We start from the raw sequence: 10,198 nt of genomic DNA, 5'->3' as shown, positions 1-10,198 counted from the left end.
AAAAAAAAAAATATACGGACCTTTGCAGCCTATCACTCTGAAAAAGGAAAAGACACCAGCGTTTTTTGGGACTAAAAATTGAAGAAGCCCCATGCACTCCAGTGCACTTCAACTGGTCTGAGGTGGTGAAGGCAAGTCTGGCGCAAGAGGTAACGCTCAGTAAAATCCGCATCTTAGTGAATTTGCGGAGTAATGTCCATTCGCCAGAGCGAAAATTTCTATCTCCTTCGCTAGCGAGGTGACGCCTGCGCCCGTTAGTAGATCGGCAAAGCAACGAAATAACGTCACGCTGGCAATGAATCGATCATGGCGATGATTAGTCACTTCGCCCTTTAGTAAATGTGCCCAATAGTCTCATACACTCTGGGGCCGATTCACTAAGGGTCGAATATCGAGGGTTAATTAACCCTCGATATTCGACTAGGAACTAAAATCCTTCGACTTCGAATATCGAAGTCGAAGGATTTAGCGCTGATAGTTCGATCGAACAATCGAAGGATAATTCCTTCGATCGAACGATTAAATCCTTCGAATCGAACGATTCGAAGGATTTAAATCCAACGATCGAAGGAATATCCTTCAAAAAAAGTTAGCCAAGCCTATGGGGACCTTCCCCATAGGCTAACATTGACTTCGGTAGCTTTTAGGTGGCGAACTAGGGGGTCGAAGTTTTTTTTTAAAGAGAGAGTACTTCGACTATCGAATGGTCGAATAGTCGAACGATTTTTACTTCGAATCCTTCGATAGTCGTAGTCGAAGTAGCCCAAAAAAACCTTCGAAATTCGAAGTTTTTTAACTTCGAATCCTTCACTTGAAGTTAGTGAATCGGCCCCTCTGTCTCTCACATTCTCTCTCTCACATTCTGTCTCTCTCTCACATTCTGTCTCTCTCTCGCTCTGTCTCTCACACATGCTCAGCCTTAAACACTCTGTCTCACACCCTCTCTGTCTCACACACTCTGTCTCTCACAATCTGTCTCTCACACACACACACACACTCTGTCTCTCACACACTCTGTCTCTCACATGCTCAGTCTCACACTATCTGTCTCTCTCACACACACACACACTGTCTCTCACATGCTCAGCCTCACACTATCTGTCTCTCACACACACACTCTGTCTCTCACACACTCTGTCTCTCACATGCTCAGTCTCACACTATCTGTCTCTCTCACACACACACACACTGTCTCACACATGCTCAGTCTCACACTATCTGTCTCTCACACACACTGTCTCTCACATGCTCAGTCTCACACTATCTGTCTCTCACACACACTGTCTCTCACATGCTCAGTCTCACACTATCTGTCTCTCACACACTCTGTCTCTCACATGCTCAGCCTCACACTATCTGTCTCTCACACACACTGTCTCACACTCTCTGCAGTGGCAAGCACCTCCCCCGCCCCTGGGATCCCCAGTACTGAGCCTCTCTCACACAGCTGCACTAGCTGATACAGCTTCCATGGAATAAAGGTCACAGCTACTCAAGTAAGTCCTGCTCGTTGCTGCCTGGCCCAGGAGAGAGTGAGGTGCCCGTTATGTGCCCTGTGCCACTGACATGCCCCTTCCAAAGAGCTGGAATTGCCTGTATGCTTTGTGCTCAGAGCTGCCCCTCAGACTCGCCTAAGGTGAGGGTAGATTATTGCAGCTGCTGCTTCTCCCGGGCATTTTGTTTCACTGGGTACAGTTATCTCAGGTCTAGCCGGGGGGCTGCACATACTGGGGCCCTTGTAGACTGGGGAGTGTGGGGAGAGGGAGCTGTTGCTTGTGCAGACAGGGAGTCCGTGTGCAGCTCCCAATACAACTAGTGACTTTATACATCACTCCTATGAGACCAGGCAAAAGCGCAACTCCCAGCACCCAACGACTACTTCTGAGGGTGACTGGGAGTAGTAGATTAACAGCAGTAGCCTGTTCTCTTTGGTTTTGCCCTGCTATGCTACAGTTATACATAATATCTGTAACTAGGTTGCCCTTTAGCAGCTGCTCAACTACAGCTACCAGCAACCACCCAAATCTGGAGCATGATGGGAGCTGTAGTTAAGCCCCCTAGCACCCCTCTTTCCTAAAACACTTGGGTGAGTCCCAGATCTAGTTGGCAGATGCCTATAGCAAGATAAAGGCCAAACAACATGGGCTAGGTAAGTGAAAATAAACTGGCACTGTGATAGCAGGGTACTTATTAACATTGGTGCAAGGGGAAAGCATTTAAATGACATGTTTATTATTATTGCCATTACAGTTAGCATTTTAATGCTTTCATTATACAGCTGTGACCTTGAATTGTACCCAGTACTTGGGACATGTGTGCTTGAATGTAAATGGGAGTTCCAAGACTTGTATAAACGTTTATTGCCTTTGTCCTTGTGCCTCTATAAGTCTATATAGTCCACACACATCTCTATGGCTACTAATATCGATTTAATGCCCACATTAAATGTAGGTGTCCCTCATTTTGTTTTCATTTTTAGAAAGAAATGGTATTTTTCAGCAATTTACTAATCTATTTTTTTTTATTTTGGAGTGGGGTTGTATTTTTTAACATTTTGCTTTTCTGTTTGGAATTTTACTTGGTTGCTAGGGTCCAACTTATCCTAGCAACCAGACAGTGGTTTGAATAGCAGACTGAAAGACAGCTGAAAAAAAGGGGTCTCTGCTGAAAGAAAGTGAGCAAATATATGAATACATTTCTGGTTGCCAATATAAGGGGCCCTAACAGCCAGGTTGGTTTTTAAATTTTAGGCATACTACTAAAGGCTTGTTTTAACCATCCCTTGAAAAGCATACAGACACTGTTACTGTTTTAAAAAGTACCAATTTGTGAGGCACCCCTCCTCAGAAATGTGCCAGCCTGAGTTCCTTTTATGATGATTTTGCCTGCACCTGATTGGGCGAGTGCAAGCAGGAGCCTAACATATTAGACTACTTTATTAGTTACTTTATTAATATTATGTTTTTAATAGGTCCTGTAACCCTGAACTGGTAAAATAGTACATTATGGGGCATATTTATCAAGGGTTGAATTTGAAAAACTTCAAAATTCAAAAAGACCAACTGAAATTAAGTCAAAGTTTTTTTGCCTGAATAGGTCCGTTTTCGATCGAATAGGTCCGTAGTCGGCCGAATTCGAATCATACGAATCGAATTAATAGCGCATTCGATCAAATTCGATTCATAGTTTTTCCCAAAAAAGTCCATCAATTGACTCCAAATAGGTTCTCGGAGCTCCCCATAGGCTAAAACAGCAATTCGGCAAATGGTCGAAGATGAATTTTTAAAGCGACAGTACATGATGAATTTCGAGATTCGAATTTTCTATTCCCTAGTCGAGGTACGCAAAAATAGCTCGAAATTAGAATTATTTTAATTCGAAACTTCACCTCGACCTTTGATAAATCTGCCCCTTAGGGTTCACTTTATAATAACAGACTAGGATACAACTGCTTTAGTACAAACATGGCACTAAGGGGGGTCAGGTGTCATTTTGTGCCTTCTACACACCAACAGGATCAAAGCCATTTTCAGATTAAATACAGTTGTTGCTGCCAAGAAATGTTGAAATGATTTATTTACTGGTATTGGACAAACCTATATCAGCAAAGCAGGATTATTGTCAGTGTGCCACACAGCGGATGGATATAGATAAGGTGCCTCAGCGTGTCCTTGCTCTCTGCCAGATCTTCATGTGGATGGCCAAAATGCACATTTGTGTGTGTGTTTTTTTTTTTTTTTTTTTTATCAGTCTGATTTGTGTAGGTCAGCCAGCATATGGCCACCTTAAATGATCTCTCATATCAGCAAGAGAAGCATTTTTGCTGGCAGGGTTACAGGGACTTTCTGAAAAGAACCCAGAATTAGGTTGGAAATATTATCGTTTGACTGAAGACGTCACAGGAAAACCAGAGAGGTTAAATATAGCCTGTGCCCCTGTACCGGCTGGATATAAAAAGGAAGATTCACTTGTTAAGCAAGGTTGCAAAATGAATGGATATTTGTCCAATTTGGCCACTGTTTATTTTAAGTTTTAAGACAGTGGCATATTTGCCCATGGGCAGTAACCCATGGCAACCAATCAGATTGCTGCATTCATTGTTCTACTTGCAGCTGGTTTCAAAAAGCTAATCACTGATTGGTTGCTATAGGCAACTGCCCATGGGCAAATTTGCCCAGTGTTGGTAAATGAGCCCCAGTGTTTTACTAAATTACAGAAATGTTAATAGAAAAAGGTTTGAATAGAAGTGCATCCAATCCTCTAAGTGAATCTACACAGAGCAACCAGACAGAATGACAGAATAGAAATGCCGGGGTTTCTGGGTCACTGCAGAAGCAGCCGTTGGCATTAGATGTGGTGTCCCACATAATGAAGTCAACAGGATGTATTTGCCACATTTGTGCCATGCACTAACCCAACCCAAGAGCTAGATACCGCATTCAGCTTGCTTGCTCTGCCTCACAGGCCCGTTGCCCTTTCAGAAAGATTTAGCTGTGGTTGGAACAGTCTGTTTGGTGGTGTGGCACCTATATATGCTGACAAATTGTAAACTTGTCGTGCATGGAACTAGGGTTACCACATTACCCTTTAAAATACTGTCTAAATACCGAGAGACTGGACTTAAGGTCATAAGAGTCTATGGGGAGAAAACACAAAAGATAAGGTTTTGGGTGTTTGTGAGAGGCAGTTAAAAGAGAATTTACCATGGACTTCACACCTTTACGCTGCAAAATGCACTAAAAATGGGTAATCCCAAAGTGAGGTTTTCATGCAAGTGACGTGCATAAAGCCACAGCTGCCTTACTACCCCAGCTTCGGTACCTTTACTTCTCCTTTAAGGTGCCCGTCCAGGCCGGTAAAAGCTACCGGCCTACCAATTCATCAGGTTACTGGCCAGTGTATGGGGCACTCAGACGAGCTTCCCCAGCTGCTATCTGCCCCAAAGTCAGCCAGATGTTGATCAGGCAGGTTATAAAAATCCAGATGGATCCAGGCCTGGACTGGCAATCTGTGGGTTCTGGCAAATGCCAGAGGTGCTGCTGTAAGATGCCATACAAAGTGACTATTAAGTGGGTTGGTGGGGGCTGTTTGGGCCTCTGAGTACTAGGAAGGCCAGGGCCTATTTTGAAGTCCAGTCCTGGATGGATCCCCCCGTTATGATCTGATTGTTAGGTCCTAGGGCCCACAATTTGATCAGCTGATATTGCTGAGAGCATATGGAGAGCATATTGGGGCAAGATCCGCTTGCTTGGCAACCTCTCCAAATGAGCGGATCTGCCTATCTATTGTTACCTTTATCCCTCACGTCTTTGCAAAATGCTTGTGGGTTTTTTTAATACCACAACATATACCCAGTATATGAAATCTGAGTGACTCCTGGATATTGTGGGTAGAGTCTCATCTCTGTAGTAGGTAGTCACACACGCTGCAAAAACGAGGTGATTAGTTGCCAGGTGACCAACTCTCCCCAAAACGCCCTGTGTGGACTTACCTTAAAAGTAGCCAGCAGGCGTTTTTGTCAGACAATGCCCTGCTGTGGGAAATTCAAGGCAATCATTAAATTGTAACCTTCCCAAGATGCCAGACTGTGAAGAAAGTATTAAGACTGTGGCCTATCCAGAGAGATACTGTCACATTTTGCATTTGAACATGGAGGAAATCATGTTGTTTTAATAGTTATTGCTACAGGCTTTCATGGAGCTAAATGGGGGATATTAAAGGGCTTAAGGACATAAAAGAATACTTTTTAATAAGGCAAATGCTGTTGGTTATGTCAGTTTACGAGACAGTAGTGTACGGCAGATGGTAGAGAGTTCAATTTTAAGGGATGAGTGTCTCAACTGTACTAATATTTTCTCATATTGGGCCAGATATACAGTCTACGGAGAGCAGTCCCGGGCCAAAAATATTCTCCTTCGGAGGGCTTCAATTGGTCAGCACCATCTCAAAATGTAAGTTATTTTGTGTGTATTTTTAAATTTTAGTTTGCTGCAATGAGGTCTCAAAATAACCCCTGCAGCTGTATATTATTTTTATATTTCTGAATGTCTCAGCAGCACTTGCATGGAAGCTGCTATCAACATAATTCTTGGTGTCCGGTGACCAATTTTTTCTTTCTTTGTAGCCTGGTGGCAAGCAGTGCTTCTAGTGCTATGAAGGCTGTCTTGTAAGAGTGCAGTTGGTACAGATCTAGCAGGCAGCTTATATGTAAGGATTACTGTATCTGTTTGGGATGGGGGTACCCCTAAAAATAGCAACAGAAATGCTTTATTGCTTTATGGACCTGCCAATGCCATAAAACATAAAGCGGCAGCTCAGGAAGCAGAGTCATGTCTTTATCTGTGCTACCATGAAACATGACTGTCATTCCTTTTACACGGATTTATTTAGCTTTGCACAAGGTCTTTATACACAGGCTCCCAATATGCTGTGCTGGCAAGGGCAAGCTGAGGCATGAAAATCCATGGGGCTCCTGTATATCCTATTACATACAGTAGCCCCGTGTCCACTATAGACCAAACGTATAAAAAGATATTTTATCCTTTTTTACTTGTCTTGTAATATTTTCAGATCTTGATGGCTTCCGTGCCTGTTCAATTAGCTTGCCTTCGGATTTCCATACCTCCTAACTGTCCCTTTTTCGGAGGGACAGTCCCTCTTTTGACAGCTCAACCCGCAGTCCCTCATTTGTACTGGAAAGTCCCTCTTTTCTCTGCACTGAACAGCCAGAAAAAGAAACAAAGTTTCTCACTTAATTGGCTTTTAGCAGAGAGCCCAGAACAGCTAACAGGTGCAAATAAGATACTTTGTAACAATTTTGAGACACAAAAACACAGTTTAGATAAGGAGAAATATTTTCAAACTTTCATAACCTGCCAAATTTTGTAAAACAAACATGGTAATTAGGGGGTGTGGCCACAGAAAGGGGTGTGGTCAAAAAATTGCTGCGCTACGTGCGGGAAAAAAATTTTTGTCCCTCTTTTTACTTCCAAAATGTTGGGAGGTATGGATTTCTGAAAGGTTAGTATGTTCTAAATCAGTGTAGTCTGCGTCAGGCAGTTGTGGATTGGCCTAGCGGCTGATCAGTGCAGTTTGGGCGACTGTATTTTTAAACCTCAAGACCAACATCAGGCCATTGTTTATTGTAAGTCAAGTGAGACTGCAGCAGACACAATACTTCCCGCTTGCTCACATGAAATACAATAGGTTTGGTACATTAATGACTGTTAAGTAAACAATGGGAACTGGGAAAAGGAAAAAGGAAATGAACAATGATAGAAAAACATCTTCCACTTTGTGTTCTTGATACTGATACAGTTTTTTTTACGTAAAAAAAAAAAAAAGATGTATATTACGAGTGTGTGGCAATGACTCCTCTTCTGTGTTAACATCCAGAAGCCTAATGTCGGCTCCAGCCAATTTACAAATTGCAATGTTTAAACAATTAAAAATAAAAAGCAGATTTATCAAAGGTCGTGGTGAATTTTTGAATGAAAAAAATTCGAATTTCGAGCTTTTTTTTGTGTACTTCGACTAGGGAAGAGTCCAAATTCGATTCGAATGTACTGTCTCTTTAAAAATTTGACTTGGACCATTCACCATCTAAAACTTGCCGAATTGCTGTTTTAGCCTATGGGGGACCTCCTAGAACCTATGTGGAGTCAATTGGTGGACTTTGAAAAATCAAAGTTTTTTTTGGAAACACTTCAAATCGAATTCAGTTGAATGTGCTATTCCTTCGATTCGTATGATTTTGAATTCAGCCGAAAACGTACCTATTCGACCAAAACAAAAACCTTCGACTTAATTTTCGGTTGGTCTTTTTCAATTTTAATTAAAATTCGGTTGGGATTTTTCAATTCGACCCTAGATAATTATGCCCCTTAATGTTGAATATAAATCTCCCATTGTCTGCCAGCACTCCAGTTTTTTGGGGTTTTTTTGCCTATTGATTTCATTCAAATCTTTGAGATTTTTTTCATTGCTAGGTTTAAAAACTGGAATTCGAAAACATTGGAAATGGATTTTCTCAAGATAACTGAGAAAAGTTAATTATTTTGAAAAGGGAAAATGTTTTTTTTTTTTAAATTGAACCTGATTTTTTCTCAATTGCTAAAATAAATACTTGAATTGGAAGAGTTGATTGCATCGTTATTTTACAAAAAAAAAAAAAAATTGCTTGAATTTTGAAAATATACCTCCCACTGTGTTATATAGAAGCTTACCAGGTTTTAGTTGCTGAATAAGTAATTTTTTAAAAATTTTGTGATTTTCTTAAGTTGCAGAATAAATAAATAAATGTGACTTTGAGTGTTTAAAAAAGTGGCACTATATAATGTTTGTCAGGATGTCTGCACGTATAATATCATATATGTGTTTTAGTTTATTATTTGCAAATAATCTACTATAAAGGCACTAAATAATAATAAATAATTGTTCACATAGAACATATAGCATCCACTACATGGATAACTACATGCTAATCATGTAATTCACTTTATTGCAGTCATTCAAAACTATACTGAGTTGAAGCTGTTGGTTGTTTGTTTGTACCAATGATTAAGGGTAAGTCCACAATGAGCGTTTTGGGGAGATTTGGTCGCCTCACAAGGAAAGTTCGGGCGACTTCAGAAAACAAATGGCGGCGTGTGATTAGCGCCAGTGTTTTTTCATTTTAGCCGGCGCAGAGTCAGGGAAGGCGTTTGGGGAGATTGGTCGCCGCAAAAACGAGGCGATTAGTGGCCAGGTGACCAAATCTCCCCAAAACGCCCAGTGTGGCCTGACACTTAGGGTTCAGGGTTCTGTCTCTGTAGGTGCCTGTGTTAGCTTTAACTTCCTGCGCATTTATTGTTCCCGTAATTTGGTTTCATCTGGTTTTTGGTCTGGAACTGTAAAAAAATAATGTCAATACAAATTTTTAATGCTAATTTTCTTTCAGCAGCTAATTTGGTCAACTCTATTTTCTGCTTTGAATTTTGCATCCTTTTTGTTGGTGCCAAAACAAAACACTAATAAATGGTTTACATGAGTTATGCAATCTGTTTCCAGAATGCTCTGGACCTGGGATTTTCTGCCTAAAGGTGGCCATACACAGGCCAATAAAAGCTGCAGACAGACCGATTCGGCAGCTTATTGGCACGTGTATGGGGCCCTCCGACGGGCTTCCCCGATCGATATCTGGCCAAAAGTCGGCCAGATGTCGATCGTGCGGGACTAAAAATCCCGTTGGATCGTGGCCGCATCTGTTTGTTGATCCAGTCCCACGATCCGACCGCCCATTAGGCATCCTTAGGATCCGATCGTTGGGCCCTAGGGTCATATCCTCTCAAGGTGGGCATATGTAGGAGAGATCCACTCGTTTGGCGACATTGCCAAACAAGCGGATCTCTCCGTGTATGGGCACCTTAAGGGATCTTTCTGTAATACCTTAAAAGTCATTAAAGCAATTGGATTGTTTAGCGATTGAGTATATCTTAGTTTGGATCAAGTGCATGCTACTGTACTGTTTTATTTTTATAGAGATAAAGGTAATCATTTTAGAAAAATAGAATTATTTGATTAAAATTGCGTTAATGAGAGATGGCCTTCCAGTAATTTGTAGCATTTCTGGATAACGGGTTTCTGGATAATGGATCCCATACCTCTATTAGGGCAGAGATGGACGAGACGATTTGGGGAGATTTAGTCGCCAGGCGACAAATCGTCTCTTCTTCGGACAACTAATCTCCCCGAACTGCCTCCCCGCCGACTAGAATCTAAATCGCTGGCGGGATGGCAGTCGGAGCACTTTATTTTCCAAAGTTGCCGGAAGTTGCCTTACGAGGAAACTTCGGGCGACTTCGGAAAACGAAGCACTCCCAGTGCCATTCCGCCAGCGATTTACATTCTAGCTGTCCGGAAGGCAATTCGTGGAGAGTAGTCGCCCGAAGAAGAGGCTATTTGTTGTCAGGTGACTTATCTCCCTGTGTGTCTCTGCCCATAAGAAATAGTATTTGTACAGTCATTTATTTTATATTTTTCAGTGTATATCTTTATTTATTTTTTTTATCTTTTTTAAGAAGGACCTGTAATATCAGTTAATAATAATTTTTTATATTATCAGTTCATTCACTGACACATTTATATATTAGACTCACTAATGGGCACAGGGCATGTAACATACTGGCATCACATCTCGCCAACTAGACCATTTAATGGT

The 10,198-nt window shown here is 41.5% G+C and overlaps 1 protein-coding gene across 8 annotated transcripts in view; it reads left to right on the top strand.

Moving 5' to 3' along the window:
* The first annotated feature begins 1,315 nt into the window (after nucleotides 1-1,315).
* Nucleotides 1,316-10,198, top strand: part of st3gal6.S (ST3 beta-galactoside alpha-2,3-sialyltransferase 6 S homeolog) — a 65,072-nt gene continuing 56,189 nt past the window's right edge. For 3 of the 8 annotated variants that reach the window (XM_018248838.2, XM_018248832.2, XM_018248837.2), the window contains exon 1: nucleotides 1,316-1,496. The gene's annotated coding sequence lies outside the window, so the exon portion shown is untranslated. The other 5 variants (XM_041583351.1, XM_018248835.2, XM_018248836.2 and 2 more) reach the window with 4 other exon arrangements.

Source organism: Xenopus laevis, chromosome 2S (assembly GCF_017654675.1).
Source record: "Xenopus laevis strain J_2021 chromosome 2S, Xenopus_laevis_v10.1, whole genome shotgun sequence".
NCBI lineage: Eukaryota > Metazoa > Chordata > Amphibia > Anura > Pipidae > Xenopus > Xenopus laevis.
The sequence above is the reverse complement of the archived record's forward strand: the minus strand, read 5'-3'. Positions and strand labels throughout refer to the sequence as shown.